We start from the raw sequence: 18,412 nt of genomic DNA on the forward strand, positions 1-18,412 counted from the left end.
CTCACGATAAGCCATGAAAGAATAGAAAATTATGCAGATAAGCAGGAAAAAAATACACCCTGTAATGGGTATTTCCCTTTTCCAGTGTGAGTTGTCAAGCAGAACCTATGCAAGCCCATTTGCTTTTTAGTGAAGTCAAACAAATAAGAAAAATTTCTATGCCATCTGAAAACTATCTATACAGAGTAATCTGGGTAACTTTGCTTTAGAAAAAGAAAGGTGGGATGGCAGAAAGAAGCATGCTATACCTTGAAAGAAAATCATGCTTCTGGATTTATCTGCTCTAGTAATTACTGTTACATTTCTGAAAAGCAGATGCTTCTGCCTTGAAAAAGTACCACACTCAGTGGAAAGTTTTGAAGTCAATTAGGAGAAAACAAACAAGCAGGAAAACTTGGCTCTGGGAACTACCAAACCTTTCCCTCTTGCTGATTCCCTGTTTCTGTTGCTTCGATTGTTCAAAGAAAGCCTGCTTTTCATTTCATTTTGGATGAACGCTTGGAACTGAACATACTGTATTATAACAAAAATTCATCTTTTAATTCCTATTAAATCTTGTAATCCTCTAATATTCCTAGAAACAATGTGAGTCCTCCCTCCTGGCAAACACAATGACTAGCTTTTGAATTGAGTGTGCCTTGCACAGCTCAATTCGGGATCACTGCATTTCGGAATTTGAAGGATTGGGATAGTCAATTCATGCAGTTTTGTTCTCTGTGCTCTCTTATGACTAAGTCAAACACTAATGAACAAGGCACTGACTGCACTTAAAACAGCATTTTGGAATTTCAACTCTGCATGTCTTTAAAGAGCATGGCCTTACTCTGGTAAGCACTTGAAATCTAAAACTAAAAAATAAACCTCACAGAAATGCATTACAAAGAGGCCCATACCAGCCTGGTTCTGGAGAGCTGAAATCCAAAAAAAGTTTAAAACACAATCATGTCAAGTATTTCAAATCAGGTATCAGCTCACAGGTTTTGTCAAGAAAGTGTCACATTAGTCTGTTCTTCTGCATATCTATGACTACAAATCAAGAAATTGAGAAAGCTAGGTAAATCTTTTTAAGAAGCTGAAAGGAAAAAAAGGAAAGGAAGGGAAAAGCGCACATCAAAATTTAATAAAGAAAAACTTAACAGCGAGAGAGAGAGCTTTAAAAAAAGTTTCAAAAAGTTTCAAGCAAAAGTTTCACCTTTGCTTCCTTGTGAGTTCAGGAAAGCTGCATGAACCAGAAGTGAAGAAGCATCCCTCCTCTAAACGTTTCTCCAAAGCCCACAGTTTTCACGGAGACATGAGCACTATTGTTCTGGATGGTGAGAGAGCAGGAACTGAACAGACAAATACAAACCTCCACTGGATATTCCCACCTTTTGCAAACAAATCAGAGAACAGAACAAGGCTGCTGCATTTCCACTCCCATGATGTGCAGGCATGCGCATGAGACAGGCAGCTATAGCCTGCAGCACTCCCTTAAGAACTGCTCTGGTGACAGTCTTGGAAGGAGTCAGGAAAGTTCACATCACTGGGTAAGTCTAGTAGATTTAGCATGTCCTTCACCTTCACCAAATCAAGCCTGCATATGCATATAATGCTTGTTTTGCATGCATCTCACAGATTCTGTGAACCAAAGTCTGAATGTAGCATATAGGAAAAAAAAAAAAGGAAGTTTCCCTAAGTAATGGAGCTGGGCAAGTTCCTAGTTTTCCATAAGCTTTCCACACTATTTTTGGAAGAAGAAAGAGGAAAACATGAGAACTAATTAGCCATTAGTCACAGACACTTACTACAAACTAAATCCACTTGATAAATTTTTCACAAAAGCTTTTACTAATGTAAGCCAGAAACCAAACTCAGAGCTGGCAGAGCAAAATCACTGTATATATTGTATATGTCAGTTTCTAGCTCAGTTTAGTCACTGTCATCATACTCCACTGTGTTTGGAGGTCATGCCTGACTAACCCAAATTAACATATTATATCTTTTAGTAATGAGACCTCATTTAAAATGAAATTGAAGAATGCAATTCTTCATCTACATGCACAGACTTTCCCAATACTACAAAGAATTATTCAGCTTCCCATTTCTTAAAAAATCTCTTGCATGCCCACATTAAAAACAGATTGTGTTACATGGGAACAGTCAATTGTGTCACAATTTTTTTCTCAAAACATGTGTTTAAAAATGAATGCAGTAGGGATAAAAAATCATTTTTTCATATTCATTGATCTTTCTCATACAAAGCTTCTGGAGAGGATTGCATTCAACAGCACAAAAAAAAAGGAAGGAGAGGGTTCTTTAGCAACAGGGGACAAGCATTCTTACGAACACTGTTAAGAGTACTGAATTTTCTTAAAGTTTCCTGTTCTTTACCTCACTTTACCCACACATATCTGGGAGCTTGGTTTAACTTTTATGTATCAGCATGTATTTTCACTTCTTAGTTTTTAAATTTTTTTTTGAGAAAATACTGGCACTAGGTTTAATGTATGTAGGTGTATATATGAACTACCTTGGATTTCAAGTAAAAAATGAGATAGGCAATTAAAATGAAGCCTTTGTGACTTCACACTCACTTCTTCAGCAATTTTTTCAAGGTATACTCCTGCTCCTTTTAAAAAACCAAATGAAAAATACACACACCAAAAAAAAACCCAAAGCAAACCAATCTCTGCTTCTCCCACAAGTACTTTTATTCTGTTCTCATCCTATTTTGAAACAGTACAGAGCACAATCTGGCTTACTGTTCAAAATCAGGTTTTAGTTTGTTAGGAGAGGCCTGAATGTTCAAGTCTTTGATTTTTCTTTCCACAGGCAGAAAAGAAGCTTGGATAATTAAGCAGAAGGGGGTGGGAATCAGAACCATTGACAGCCTTCCCCCATTTCTATCAAAATTATCAAACTTCCATTCAAAGACTTAGCAAAACACCTAAACAAACTTCAGCTTGAAGTGACTGTTATGGTAAAACATACTTTACAGGTATGTGTCCATTTAATCTGTCCGCATTATAACAGCAAGTTATGACAAGTCATATTTAAGTGGCAGACTAGAGGTATGCAGAATTCTTTGGTAACCATTTGGAAAAAAACGTAAGGTAAAAGGGGGGGAGGAAGAAAGGCTATTAAGGTTAAATCAGAAATTTCTGTGCTGAAGATCACTTTTTAAATGTATCTTAAAACTGACATGTCATGCAGTCATAAGGACCATTCATGAATGAAGTAATTTTAAGATAAGAATTCATGTATGTAAGAGGTTTGGGCCTTTACACATTTCTTCACTTCAAGAAATTTGGCAGCATATATGATGGGATGCTGAGGAATTAAGATTTAGTCTGCTTTATTCTTTTCAAAGATACACTCTCATGAAGGACAAAAAAGAAATTCAGTGAAGAAGACTAGCTTACTGCCTTTTTGAAGCATCTTAAAATACCCTAGACTATTTCCTGGAATCCAAAAATTATCTCTAAAATAATATGCTTCCATTGGCTTTCCTTTTCATTTTTATCTTTTTTAAGTAATAGATGAAACAAGAAGTATTCAGAGCTTTACAGTTAGGGCCTAAGCCTTTTCTTATTTTGACAGCACTAGAGAAAAAGACTTAAGTTGTCAGTATTTTTTTAAATTAAAAACATCGATTTAAGGAATACTATCAACTGAGTAACTAACAATCTTTCAAAATACAATCCAATAATTTCAGTAAAGACCACTAAAACAAATCTACCATCTTTGATTTTTATCTAGTTTTAGAAGTACTATATTACCTCACTCAGCTCTAAGGTAAAAACAAACAAACACAGTGACCATGACACTTTTCCTCCCCTTTTTTTTTCTTCAGTTTTTGGATTAAGCTATAAATCTCGGCAATGAAAGACAATTCCCACAAATAGGGCATTGTTTCTTCATGAAATAAAATTAGGTGCAATACAATACATCATCTTTGCTAAACATTTGAATTGAATTAATAGAGCTAGACTAACATCATCCCACGTTCTGAGGAATGTGCGAATGTACATGACACCATAAAGTAAGCAGTGTTAGAACACAGAAATTTCTTTCTATTTTAACACCTGAAAGCCCAAACAGCTACATTGATTTGATATATAAGGCTCCTGATGTCATTACAAAGCTTCAATACATGTGGTTCACGAGAAATGGGAACAGCCAGTTTGGTAATAGACAAAAGAAAATACTCAGTAAAACACACATTTTAAAGAAAAATAACATCTGTGAATTTCATCAAGCTTCAAGAAATATGTCACTGAGAGTCTAACTACTATCTTGCCAGTTTAAGGAGCGCAATATACGTAATCTTTACATTGACTAAATAGATGCAACATTGATTTAAAGAAGGCATATGTATTGTTTATTCATGTGAAGACCAAAAGGTTGGAATTCCTTAGCTGGAGTGAATGGGGATAAATCCATGGTTCAGCAGCAAATTATGATGCCACAATGTTTTGTTTAATTTGAATAGATGTTGTCCTCCCTATTATCTAAGCCTCTCAACTGCTTATTCTTGATCTTGTCAAAACTTCACACTCAAAACAGTTTTAAAAGAAATTGCTTGGAGCTATTCCTTCTTCAGAACAACAGAACTCTTCACTAAATAGAAAAAATTTACTTGTGCTGAACAAAGACTCGTAATATAAAAATGTCACCACATTACACACCAAAAGCAAACCACACTATTCAATCTCACTCTCAGCAATAAAACATACTGTATGCTGTATAGTGGAAATATTTCACATACAGATATCCCTGCAAGAAATTTAAATAGAATTCCACTCCTTATGCCCAAAGTAGTAAATGTTTATTTGGTGACTGAATATACCTCTGTCCACATTCCTGCTAGTAAACTAAAACAGGTTAGGCCAGTTATGCCATCTACACTCTTTACATGCCAGCAGATCACAGAGTCCATTGGGACTACATTATCAGCATTGCCCCATGCACACATAAATCAAATTCAATCAGAATTATTAATGACTAGTAACATATCCCATAGGTTGCTATATCTTTTAAAATTTCTTCTGAACCACAGTTAACTGGTTTTCCATTTCAGAATCAATACTTGGGTTGTGTGCACAATACAAAAGAAAGTGCAGTTGCCAGTATGTCCCTAATACTGTGAGCTACAAAGAAAGTGTTTCTTTTAATATTTTTAGCAGTGATGCTATACAAGATTCTCAGACTCTGATATGGGTTAATTACTGGGTAAAATCTAGGAGAGATCTTGAATTAGTTGATACTCACATTCCTCATAATACCAGAAATTACTGATTTCGGTTTCCAGGCTTTGCTTTACAGGATAATAATTTTAAAAGCACTTTTTGACTTCTGTGGTTCATGAAGGTAAGCACCATTACCTCTATTTTTCCAGTAGGGCGATCAAGACACAAAAATGTACAAAGTAACTTGGCCAATTCACAAGCAATGCAGAAATGAAATGTAGGATTCCTAATTGCCAGTGGTTGTATCACTTACCTAAAATACATAGAGTTCTTAGCTGACACTGGTGCATCAGCTGTTGGCTGCTTAGTCCTAGTAATGACACTAGGACTAAGAACCTGCCAGCGCTGGTTCAATAAGTAAGTGTTACAATCCAACTTCCGAGTATCACTCATATTACCCTTGGAGCTAAAATAATCAAATACAGTATTTCAAGCCAGAAAAGGCTTAAGGTTTTTCTATTCTAACCAACTATGGGTTCCACCAGGAACAAAAAAATAACAGGTCTCAAATAAATCTTACACTACTTGTACTTCCAAATTAACATAAGACATGAGTATGTTGAAACAAATAATTACTGAAGTATTTTTTTAATTAAAACACACAAAAGCACAAAACATGTGGATTCCTGCATGGGACAGGACACAGTAACAAGCTTCAGGAACAGACCCTTCATTTGCCAAGCCTTCAGAGAGGAAGGTGATAGCACAGTACTGAAATAATAAAAGGTTACAGGAGACTACAAGAATAATCTAACGTCTTACCTAATAAAACCTGATGGATATCAGTAGTGCCAAAAATACTTACCAGCTCATAGCTGCTTGGAAGAAAGCAGGGTGTCTCCACCTGGAATAAAAAATGATGATAAAATAAGGAAAAAAAGATAGTACCTTTGAAAATGTCCCAGCTGCATTGCTTGAGCTCTTTCCAGACAGAAGCACCAATCAGATCAGGCGCAGAACCTGAGCATCCACTCAGTACTGCTCACAGTACTGCTCTCAGCTGTACTATCTACTTTCAGCTCCCTAAAAAGTTAGCACTAGCTCAATGCAGACTTGGTGCCCTGCTCACATACTCTAATCAATGAAACAGGTTGAAGAGTAATGTCTTCCTTCACGTCACATATACAGGGAAACACAAAGGGTTTTCTCCCTTCCTCTATCCTTTATTCTTTAATCATCATCTCAGTTTTAGTTAATGAGTAAAAATATTCTGCTTTTCAAGAAATCTAGAACTTCAGCAGTTCCCAACACCTTACCCTTGTTCTGGAACTGACTTTGGGTCATGGGCTTAGCAGAGGAAGCAGAACAGATACTCTGTGGAGTCACATATCTTCACAGATTTGTCTCCAAATTAAAAACACTTCCTATGAAGAATGTAGCCTGTATACATTACCAAAAAACCACAAACCACCTTATTTTGATATTCAGAAACCAAAACACAAAGAAAGCCAGGAAAATCATTACTGACTTGGATTACATGATGATCTAGGGAAAACCAAGTGTTAGATTATTTCTGCAGTCTCATATAGCAGGCACCCTCAAATCTCATACATACAGTCTAAAGACTGTAGGTTCATCCCTTTACACCACTCAACTGACCTTCTGTAGTAGTCATCATGCATGCTTACTTTAGCAAGCACGTTGAGGTTAACCCCAGTGAAAACTGTTTCATTTAACATATTCACCTTCAAAATTATGTCTCTCTGGGACACATTTGTCTCTCAGCCAGCAGAGTGGAGCCAGAAACTCTGCAGCAACACCTGGACAACAAAGGTGGAGTTTTTTATCAGAACAGCTGCTATGATCTTCTGAACACTCCTATGATGACTCAATTCATGGTACACAGAGGGGATTCCTGAGTAGAGGGGGCCTCATGCCTCAGGTCATTTATAATCCTTAGAATATTAAAAAGAAGATGCAGGCCATGCAACAGAGCAAGCCGCAAGAACAAAAAGAAACATCAGTTCTGTACACAACACAGGCAAAGAGTCAAAGGGGCCTACCTGAATACACAAGGACAACCCACTCCAGCTTAAACACTCAGGTACAGCTTTTAACCACTAGCATAGAAGAGACAGCATTTGACTCCATAAATGGTTATGAAAAAGACTGATCTCCAATTCTCAATGCTTCTTAAATCATAAATTACTCATAAAAAGGGGGAAAAAAAAGTAGCACAAGTGAGTCTCAGCTCACTCATGATCTCTACCCCTAAAGAAAACAGGACAGACTGAACTTTTGTAGTTTGTCAGCTCTTCCCTCTGACTTCTCAGTGGGCTTGCAAGTCCAAGGTCTTAATACGCTGCACCTCTGCAGTCCATTTTGTGACTGTGACTCATGATTCACTACTCTATCCAACCAAACACCCATACTTCCATACATGGAAGATGTTAACTAACCTGTCATAATAGCATGCCTATTGCTGGAAGCAAGGACATCATCTGCCTTGGTGACCTCTTGCCTGACATAGCGTGTAGAACTTCATATGCCACCTTGAATTACAACCACCAACTCTCCTTTCAAGCCAAAGTGACAAATCACCAAGCAGAACAGTGTCCAGTTGAAAGAATCAAAGCCACATGCACCCTGCCCCACCACCACAAGCAGCAAACGCCTGCATCTAGAGAGGAAAGACTTTCAGTTGTCCTGACCATGCGATTACCTCATACTTATAAACTGGTTTTGCTCATGTTCTCATTAGCAACACCTAAGGTTAAAGTAGATAAACATGATACATGAATTTCTTTCCTCTCACTGCATATACTAGGAAGAAATAATTAATGGAAACACCAAAGGAGCTGGCAGACTGGCTGAGTAGTGCAATGGAAGAGATGAACTAACATTACATGCTCATGTAATTATTAACTGGAACCACTGTGGAATAAAATTGTCATCACTGACATACATAAATACAGTCTCTGCTGTCTCCCTTCCCTCCACTGATCAAGACCCTTGAGGAAACAATCTTTACCCCTTTGGTGAACTAAAACACAGTTCTGCTGTAATTTGCTAGCTAATTACAGCTGACTCACTGTTTAAGAAAAATCCCCTTCCTTCTGACACAAGAACACTGGGGACATTCAGTGGACAAGAACTTAAGAAGAGAATTGCAGATCTCTGCAGATTTGTGGCATCTTATTCAGGCAACTCTGGACTGTAAGAAGATGAGGGCTAACACTAAAAATAACACGATTTTTTTTCTTTCCTGAACTCTCTATACTTGAAACAGCTGTATATAGCAAACTGACTTTACCAAAAAATTTTGTCTTCTTCTGTGTCTTCTGCACTTTCTCTTTACAGAAATCAAAGACTTTGATGTTCTGCTGCTGCTTTTGTGCTACAAAACTCAATGAACCACCCAAGATGCCCTGACCGTTTTTTCTTCTAACTCCATATACATAAATAGCACATTTCTTCTCAGATGAAGCAAAATAATCAAGATCTTGCTGTATTCCAACTTCAGTTCTCATGAACAGTTGAAGCAAATTCTTCCAATGTTAACCCAGACACAGGCTAAAAGCAAGAGAGTTTTTAAACCCAGTAACAGATAACAGAGGATATTATGATATCCAAACAATCTAGGTTGAGAATATATGAGTGGCTCCAATTCTCCTTCCTAGTTTTCAAAGGTCTGGGACATGCTAAAAAATAAAGTTATATAAAAAGTATAGAGCTAAAAAGTAAAACAGCAAGACTTAAATCCAGTGACAATGCAGAGACAGGAAATCAAGTAAAAAGGTCTCAGTCATTGGTTAAGAAAGTTACACACTCTGTACCAACTGCACAAAACAATACATTTCAGAAGGACTTTTCTGGTTTACCCCCTGAAACTACAGCTAATCTTAAAGACATCTACAATAACCAGGTTTGTCAGCTTTCAATAGTTTCTTTATTCTTATAAGAAATGCACTGCATATTCATTAGTGTAATATTTCATAGTTCCACACCAAGGTGGATTTAGCTTCTGTACTTCTGTACAGTCACATATTAACAAGCCATATCAGAATGTAAGAATGCTTTGCCTAGTTTAAGAAATACCTACCTTTTCGATGCCCAGCACTTAGATACAGAGGTACATTGTTAGTCTGTTCACAAATAATCAAGCAACTATTTCAAAGACAAACTGTCTGTTCTTGCATACACAGTTAATATGAAAACCTTTTCCCCGTGTGATATTTCCTGCATTCAGCCTTAGTTTGAAAAAGTCCAATAGTGATGGAAAAAAGATTAAAAATAATTTATTTTATGAATAATTCTAATTCCAATGAATCTGTGGGTAACTCTTCTTCATATAACTATAACATCAGCCACATCAGTTAACGAGTAACTGACTACCATGAGATAAATGTTAAGTCAAACAAACAAAAAAAAAAATCAACAAATGGCAGGATATCTGGCGCTAGGAAAATAAAACATGTTCCTGCTCGCTCTTAAAAGCAACACAATCATGCCCCCACACAACACACAACAGTTCATTGGCTGAGATAACCATACTTGCATTTCGGTGGGGCTTTTTTCCCACTTCTACATGCATATTTTGTTTTTATCTTCCTCCCTTTTCATTCTCTATTTGCAAGAAGTATGTGAACAACTATCTTCAAAGAGTGAGCAAGTTATTACCAAAGTTGCATTTCAAAGTCCAAATCTCAAACACTATTATATTGTTTTTTCAAAAGCAATTGAACCACATAGCTATAATGAATCACTTTCTTTCAAGCTACAGTTTTATCAAGTAAGGAACTCTAGCATGCTTGCCACAGGTTATATGTAACACTAACTCATCTATAAAGTAAACTACTAAAAAACCTGTTCACTCTAGCCCACTACTTATGTTACAAAATGGAGGAGAAAGGGTGAAAAGACCAGTAAAATGAAGTCACTGACATCCTGCAAATAGCGTGAAATTACAGCCATGTTGTGAGGTTTTCTGAATGTTACATATATATATATATATATATATATATATATATATATACACATATATATACACAGAGACACACATTTATACACACACATCTTTTTTTTTAATTTTTTTTTTTTTTTTTTACAAAAACCACACACACCTATTTATTCCAATCTAGAGCTCTTGAGTTAAGCCTGGTGGAAAAAAAATATTTTTCTGCTTAGTTTTCTTCTTCTGGCATTTCTGTCAGTTATTGTTCCCCTTTTCCAACCTACCCTTCAAAACACTCATGACAAATGCTGGCTTTCTTCCATGCTGTATTTCATTTTGCAATGTCACAGTCCTGACCTGCATCATGAAAGTTCTTCAATTCTCTGAGGAATATATACAAGGCAAAGACACTTGGTACATAGGTTATTTGGGGAAAAGATTTTTTTAAATCTTCTAATAAAACAGAAGGTACTTGGAAGCAAAAATTGATGAGTTTCCCTTGATAACTGTGAGCTAGTAAACAGAGATGAAGTCCTCTCCTTAAAATAATGGGATTTGTTCAAAATTAGTTCAGAAGCAAAGGAAAAGAAAGTCAGAATTTGGGTGTTTTTAACAGGGGTTAAATCAGACAGCAGAAACCAAGATCTTAAAACTAGATTTTACTGGACTTTGCACTAGTTCTCTGCAATGTGGTTCAATTTGCCAACCTGAACTGTAAATGCTAGCTATTGCCCCTCCTGATTTAATCTGTGTAACAGATGAAAGAGCTTTGTAAAGTAGGTTGAAATTATTTAACACAAATAAGTGCAAAAATATAGTCTATTTGCTCAAAATGTCTCATTTTGCTGCCTCTTCAGCTAAAAAAAGAAAAAAAAAATCCTAATTTTGACAATTGTATATATCTGTTTGAGACTTCTGCTTTCTTTGTATCTGATCTGACTTCTCCAAGCTTTATGAAGCATAGATTACTCACAGAACTATGCTACTCTTTAGGTATTCCATGTGTATGTATTTTGGTACAATCTCCAGTGTAACCTCTGAATCTTAGTCATATCAGCAGGCCCAGAGATATAAGAAAAGCAGGTTGACTTCAAAATCACAGGTCACTAGTGCTGGCCAGACTGTAATTTCTGATTATGAAATTCAGGTTATACAGTGTTGCAAACATTACTCTCAAGAGGTAAGCACTTTTAAATTCCTTCTTCCTAGAGCGGGATGAATTATAGGATGAATTGTTCTAGCAATCTTCGATTCAGGAAACAGCATTAAGATATAAAGCAGCCAGATGAGCAGTGATGTGACTGTGATGCAAAGCACAATAGCTAGAATGTGACACAAGCTGGTTTTAATTTGATTTTCCCTATGCACTTCCTCCTTTACTCTGAAATTTGCTTTAATTCCATGCAGTGTCTATCCTTTGGGTTACCATGAGCTAACCTGCATTTTAAATTCAGGAAAAATTTACTTATTTAATCTCCAAGATCAGTAAGCTGCAGAATACCACAGAGGTTTAACTGCAAGATTAACCAGGGCATAACCTCAGACCACTGAAGTTGAAAGCCATGTTTGTCTCTTTGTGCTTCCTAACCCAACAGGAAAGATACAAGTACCAAGGTGTGAGGTCAGCAAATTCTCATACTCATATTCAAGTGCATAAAGCCCTCATGCTCCAATCACTGCTCAGGGAGAAAAAACGTAAGGCTTACTGACACATCTTCTATTCTATCTTGTACATGTGTCCTGGTATAGGGCAAATTTGGGAGAAAACCTCCAAAAGGGGCCCCCCCCAGAAAGCTCACCCACACAGCCCCTCCCCACAACTAGTTTGGGAAAAATTTCCTCGGAGAGAAGTAGAAAAAAACCTGTTTCTTTAACAGGCAAAGCACTCCCCAGCACAAAAAAACGAACAATACCAGATGACAAAACTCATTCGCTGCTCTGAAGAGATGACAAATTCAGAAAGTCTCTCCTGTGGGTGCCCGCTCTGTTATCAATCCCTCCGGCACTGGGAAAGGCTGCTGCCCAGAGCAGGCCCCCATAGACCACAAAGCGCAAGCTGTCAATGCTCCCCAGGTCCCTAGTCTAGAACAGGTTGGAACAGTTCCAATAAAAGGGAAAGAAAACCAGTCCAGGGAAAAACTTCTCTGCCTCAGCTAGCTAAACCAACTAAAAAGCAAAGGAGGGGCCTGTTATGCCCCATCCATACCCAGACAACACAGTTCAGCAGAACATGGAGGAGTAAGTGCAGGCTGATAACAAACTATGTGCTTCTTCTTCTCCCTGCCTTTGCTCTCAGAGCTAGTCTTGAAGGCACAGAATATAACATCCAGCATAAACAGAAGACAAGACTGGAGATACAAGCATCATAACATCACCCTAGGACAACACGCTATGTTCATTTATTTTCCCCACATATAAGTTAGGAGCAAGTTCTTTGTTCATAGTTCCTTACAGGATCAAGTTTCTTTATTCTCAAAATGTATTAACATTCGCACAAATATACTATTAGCATTGATAATGATATATACCACTTAAAAACTCTATCAACCTTAAAGCAAATGGAAGACTTCTCTTAAACCATGAGGAAAAACTTACTTTTCTTGCATGACAGCATAGGGGATAAATGGCTAAATTCATTAAGCGATTTCACATACCAAAACTGTCTTGTTTAGTAGAATCCATACTTTACTAACCCATACTCAGTATGGTTTATCAGCAATGAAGATAGGCAGGGAGACTGAGAGGTGGTCAGAAGCTGTCTTTATTGTGGACTACGTATGCTTATGTACTACTCCAGGAAGGCAAGTAATTTTTTACTACAATGATTGGGTTAATCATCACATAAACAAACTTACACATTTTGCAACATCTCTTGCTTGTATTGAAGTCTTGATGCAATCTTCTTTCTTGATTCTATCTTCTTGTTCTGTTTGTTCTTGCCAAGGCATCCTGATTATCAAATCTCTTACACATCAGGTCCAAAGTACAATGATTAGCTTTAACTTTGCAAAAGGCTAACAAATGCTCTAAAAATATACATATTATCTGTTTATTCTATAAGCTACTTTGAGATTTCCTCCAAAAACAAAGATAACCACAAATAAAGTAAATTTAAAAATGGTGAATCTGTCAGAAATGTCTGATATTTACAGACAAGGTCTAATCTACTTTATAGATGCTCAGACCTACATTTCTGTGAGGCAAGAAGAAATATAAAACAGATTTAATTCCATGACAATTTCCATGATTTTGCTACTGGTTCAGGTAAAACCAAATCACAAATATCACCAAAACACAAAACCTCTATTAAAGTTGTTGATAACTAAATGCAAGCATTGGGGTTTTTTTAATTTTTTTTTTTTAAGTTTCCATGTACAAGGAAATAAGCATTTTCTGCACTTGTGTAACACAACAGCTCTTACAGTTGTTTCTGGAAACAAATCACTCAAGTCAAATGTGAACTTAACCTTGACAGCAACTTCAAGACTGAGTCTTTCAGAAGCTTCAAGAACAACTGTGCCAAGCTGGCTAGTAGTAAAATGGAGACTAAGCCATACTTAGTCAATTTACTGCGCTTCAAAACAGTTCCTAAACAATAGGGAGAAAAAGGGAGTAAGGGCATCAAACTGAAGATGTGTTAACTCCTGCAAGTTACCAATATTGCTGCCAGGGTAAAGAGAGAAGAATAAGCACAGTGAATCATATTTTTTAGACTTAAGCCCCAAAGGTTTTGTAAAATGAAAGTTCTGCTTCTTACATTCTTGTGTGTAAGAAGGAAAAACCACTAGCAATGTTTTTACAAAGTAAGAAACTACTGCTGTAAACAAATCGCAGAATGATTTATGCTTTACCAGGACAACCTTTTCTCTGTCTGGTAAGGGCTCTGCACCTTGACACATTTAAGCATTTAATGGACTTATGTTATGGCAATATGTTCCATATATTCCATCACGCTGCACATGTAGTGAATATGGCTGGTTTATAAAGACAACAATGCACTTAACCACAGCTTTTATCAAGTGATTCTCTGTGATAGGTTTTTGTGTCTTTGTTTATAAACTCCACCATGTATGGCAAGGGTAGAAAGAAGATAATTCAGGAATACTCTTGGGGTAGAAACTTGCATATTAATAGAGAATCAAAGAGATGTAACCCAGTTTAAAGCCTTTTTAATCCCTAAGAAAAATTACTTGTTTCAAAAACATACACCTAAAAGGCCTGGATATTCATTTTTAACTTCCTGGTAACAAAATTAACTGGGATACTAAATCAAAGGCCTAGATGTTTGAAAGATACTTTCTTTCCCTCAGCATCTCCAATTCAGCAAAACAGACACATGCTATTAGAGATAGATTTTGACAGTAATAGCAGAGTCCTTGAAAATTCACAATAGAATGTAATCTAAACCAAGCATATAAAAAGATTTGTGTAGTCAAGACTTAAGTTTAGTTCCCAACTCCAGACTTCTCTCTTAATACCAGGACAGGTAGGTGTCAGAGGGCAATAGAATTGGTAGAGCCCAGCTATTTTAATATGTAGGCTAGTGATACTGCTACTGACCAACAGCTCACACCTGCAGGAAATATCCCGCACAAAATATTAGGCCTGTCATTGGATCTGAAGAAAAATTGTTTTCTTTTTGTTAAAATAACTTGATTTGGTTTCTGAAAATGCAAATTACGGCCACCACAACAAAATCTCACAAGGGCAGGGAAGAAGAAGAGGCTATTTTTGACCAAAATCTCCCAAATGGCCACTGGCTACAGCAAACCAGTCTGGTTGAAATGGCATTGTGGATGAAATGTTGCTACAAGTGCAGTTTGCCGGCTATTTTTATTTCAACAAGTGTTTAATAATGTTGTGATCAGATTATGAGAAAAAAAACTCACACCGCGACACTTTTCTGCTGATCTGTTCCCACCAACTTTGCAACAATTCAACTCAAGAAAAAAATGAAAAGGAAAGCAGCATGATAATCAGACACACAGAAACTAAGTACAGCATTAAAAATATGTTGGTATGCAATTTCATGTGAGGCAGTTTTGTGCCCGTAGCCCACTTTGTGTAGAGAGTGGGATAAGTGTAGCCCAGCTGAACATATTAGTCATTAGATGCAAAAGCAAACACTTCTATTTTTAAGAAGTTACCAAAGCCACATGCCAAAGATATCACTACTATAAAGATATAACAGCCACATTGCAGCAACAACATCTGCTAGTGCATTTCCCAAGCTTCACATATTATCCTTCATTTACTTTTGTTCTTTTCCTCATATTAAGCCAACCACTGTATCCTCATCTGAATATTGCTCCCACTACTTCATTACAGTGACATTGTTTTTGAAGATGAAGGCTGTAGTGGTATTGGTTCGCCAATCTGAGTTTCCCAGACAACGCACCAATATACCTAGTGGGTTTAGTGCTGGTCAAATGGCAGCATACCCACTAGAAATTATTTATTCATTTCTTGCTGTGAAATACGGATTAGGAGGAGGACAGCAAAACCGGTTCAAAACTTTAAAGAGTATAAAAAAAACTTTATTAACAGAATTACAGAAAAGTTATAAGAAAATCAGAATAAACCTTCAGAACACTTCTCCCCCACATCCTCTTTTCTTTCCCACCAAATGTAAAGAGACAAAACTTGCAATTTTCAGTCAGTTTACCACCTCAGTCCGCTTAGGAGAGGAGTCACTCTTGCATGCTATGGAGACTTCTCCACAAAAACAGTTCTCTCAGCAGTCTTGGCTTCCATGTCACAGCCAATCAGCCGCCTGGGTAAGGAAAATCTGTTCCCAGTGTGAAAGTCCCTCCCATGTCTTGTTACTTTAATGGGCCATGTCAACTTAGAGGGTACTATTTTAAGGATGAGCTGTTTTAGCATAAAAACAAAAGTTCTCTTCTTTTTTCTCTGGGAACAAGGTTTTTCTTCTTTGATCCCTGGAGCAAAGCTTCTCATCTCTCTCAACTCTCTCTGTTTAAGTTTCTCACTGAATTACAGCTTTTCAGCATCCACACACTCCAGCATGAGTGCCCTTTCTTCATGGGCTGCAAGTGAATGCTGCATCTCCCCATGTACTTCACGAATTACAGGGAAAAAACAAAGTCTGATATACCAAAAAATATATCTTCATCATAGCCTCATTGTAGAGAGCTTGGTTCAAACATGGCTTAAAGAAAGAGGCCATGAAAATATACAGCTGATGGAAAAGTAAAAAGCAGCCATAAAGCAGCAGTTCCCAAGTCTTTTTCTGTAAATAATTAGGTTCTCAGGCACATTTTTTATAAACAGCAGGATTCTCAGACAGTCTTCTCATAACAGGTAAACATTCTGTCCTTGGCTGCTCTGGGAACAGATATGAAGGTTTTGAGAACTTTTCATATCACGGTGAGAACACAAATCTTGGTTTCAATAAACAAACCACAGGTATTGTAAACAAAAGGAGGGGTTAGAGTTTTCTCTGTAGCCTATCGTGAGCTCGGATTTTGCAACATGCATGAACTTAATTAACACTGTTATAAAAAGTGACTGATTGGATCAATAAATCGGAGTCGATGTTCATCAATCGGATGGTTGTCTCCCTTCACTTCAATAAATGGTGACCTCTCCGACGTGATACTGCAACACCACGGGAAGTGAAGAAACGGGTCGGGTTCCGAAGTAGCAGCCGGGACAGCAGAAGCATGAAGAAAAAAAAGCGGAGAAAAAGACGCCGAGATGCGCCGTGCTCTAGGTGATCATAAAGGTGAGCCTGGCCGACACGTGCGGCCGCGACCTTGAGAAGCTGCAAAAAGCGCGCTTTCAATTTATAGGTATGGAAAGGCAAGCCGCATATGATCTTTTTATTGCTTTTTTGCAGAAAAGGCAGATTAAGGGGATAGATTTACAGAAAGAATTACCGGAACTTTTAGCTTATGGTTATGAAAAAGGAATTTTCCTTAACCCCCACACAGTTCACGAGTTATCGGAGTGGTGTAAATTCGGTGATATATTATGGCAGGCTACTTTAGAAGACAATAAAACTGCCAAGAGTTGGGTAAATTATGGCGTGTCATTAACAACGAATTATTACAGTTTCAGGCTGAAAAAAAGGCTGCTCACCAGGCTACTGCTGCTCATGATCGTAATAAAGATTACAACCAAGATAGGGAATTCGATAAGGAGTCGGGAACTCCTCTGGGCCCCGCAATGAGGACCGTTTTATTACCTGCCTCACTGCCCCCCTCAAAAAGCCAAGCTGCAAGCCAGGCTACAAGGCAGGCTACATAGAGTGGTTTATTACCCGCTTCGCCGCCCCCCTTAACAAGTCAAGCTGCGCAGAGTGCTTTATTACCCGCTTCGCCGCAGGCTACACAGAGCGCTTCTGAGCCCCCCGTATCTGCAGTATCACAGCAGCCATGGCCAAAATCGCATAGTCAGTTCCCGAAAAGCAATCAGTCGATCCCTGGGGCGGAAAACGACCTAGCGGCGGCTATTGCGAGGGAAAGACGGGACGCGTGGGCTGCCTTGGCAAGAGATGCAATGGAAAAGGGAGATCAGGAGCTTATAAGTGTGGCTAGTGAGCTGGCTTGTCCGGTTATCTTCAGTCCACAGGACGGGGGCGGCATCCAGGCAACTATTACTGCTATTGATTGGAAATTGTTGTCTCAACTACGAGCTACTGTTAGTCAGTTTGGAGTTAAAAGCGAGCCAGCCAAACAAATGCTAGATTATATTTTTGATACTAGCATCCTTCTCATTAATGATTGTCGTGGATTAGCTAAATTGATTTTTACCCAACATCAGCAATTGTTATTTAATGCTCATTGGCAAGCACTTGTTAACGAGTGTGTGGCTGTTCAGAGGCAGCCGGGTGACCCTCTCCATGGCATCACTTTTAATGAGCTTATGGGCCTGGGACCTTTTCTTCGTACTGAGGCACAAGCTCTACTGGGCCAGGAGAAGTGCCGGGAGGCTATGAGGTTAGTCAGACTCGCTATAGAAAGGGTGAAAGAACCAGGAGGGGTACCTGTAAATAAGGGAATCAAACAAGGCAGAGAAGAATCGTTTGGCTCTTTTATTGATAAAGCTGCTTCTGCAATTGAAAGAGCTGGGGTACCCGAATATATGCGTGGGGCCCTACTCAAACAGTGCGCCCTTCAAAATTGTAATTCTGCTACTAGGAGCGTACTTAATACCCTAGGTGCCAATTGGACTATAGAAGACGCATTAGAGAGGATGGCCCTCATACCTACCGGACAGCAGGCTTTTGTGGTAGATGCAATCAAACAGTTAGGAATAGGCTTGCAAG

At 38.0% G+C, this 18,412-nt stretch overlaps 1 long non-coding RNA gene across 1 annotated transcript in view; it reads right to left on the reverse strand.

The window, feature by feature from the left end:
* Window positions 1-6,033: 6,033 nt before the first annotated feature.
* The window catches only part of LOC131566479 (uncharacterized), a 60,099-nt gene continuing 47,720 nt past the window's right edge, over window positions 6,034-18,412 (reverse strand). The window contains exon 3 of the long non-coding RNA XR_009275551.1: window positions 6,034-6,072. This is a non-coding gene — a long non-coding RNA (uncharacterized LOC131566479). The remainder of the gene's footprint in view (window positions 6,073-18,412) is intronic.

Source organism: Ammospiza caudacuta, chromosome 1, assembly GCF_027887145.1.
Source record: "Ammospiza caudacuta isolate bAmmCau1 chromosome 1, bAmmCau1.pri, whole genome shotgun sequence".
NCBI lineage: Eukaryota > Metazoa > Chordata > Aves > Passeriformes > Passerellidae > Ammospiza > Ammospiza caudacuta.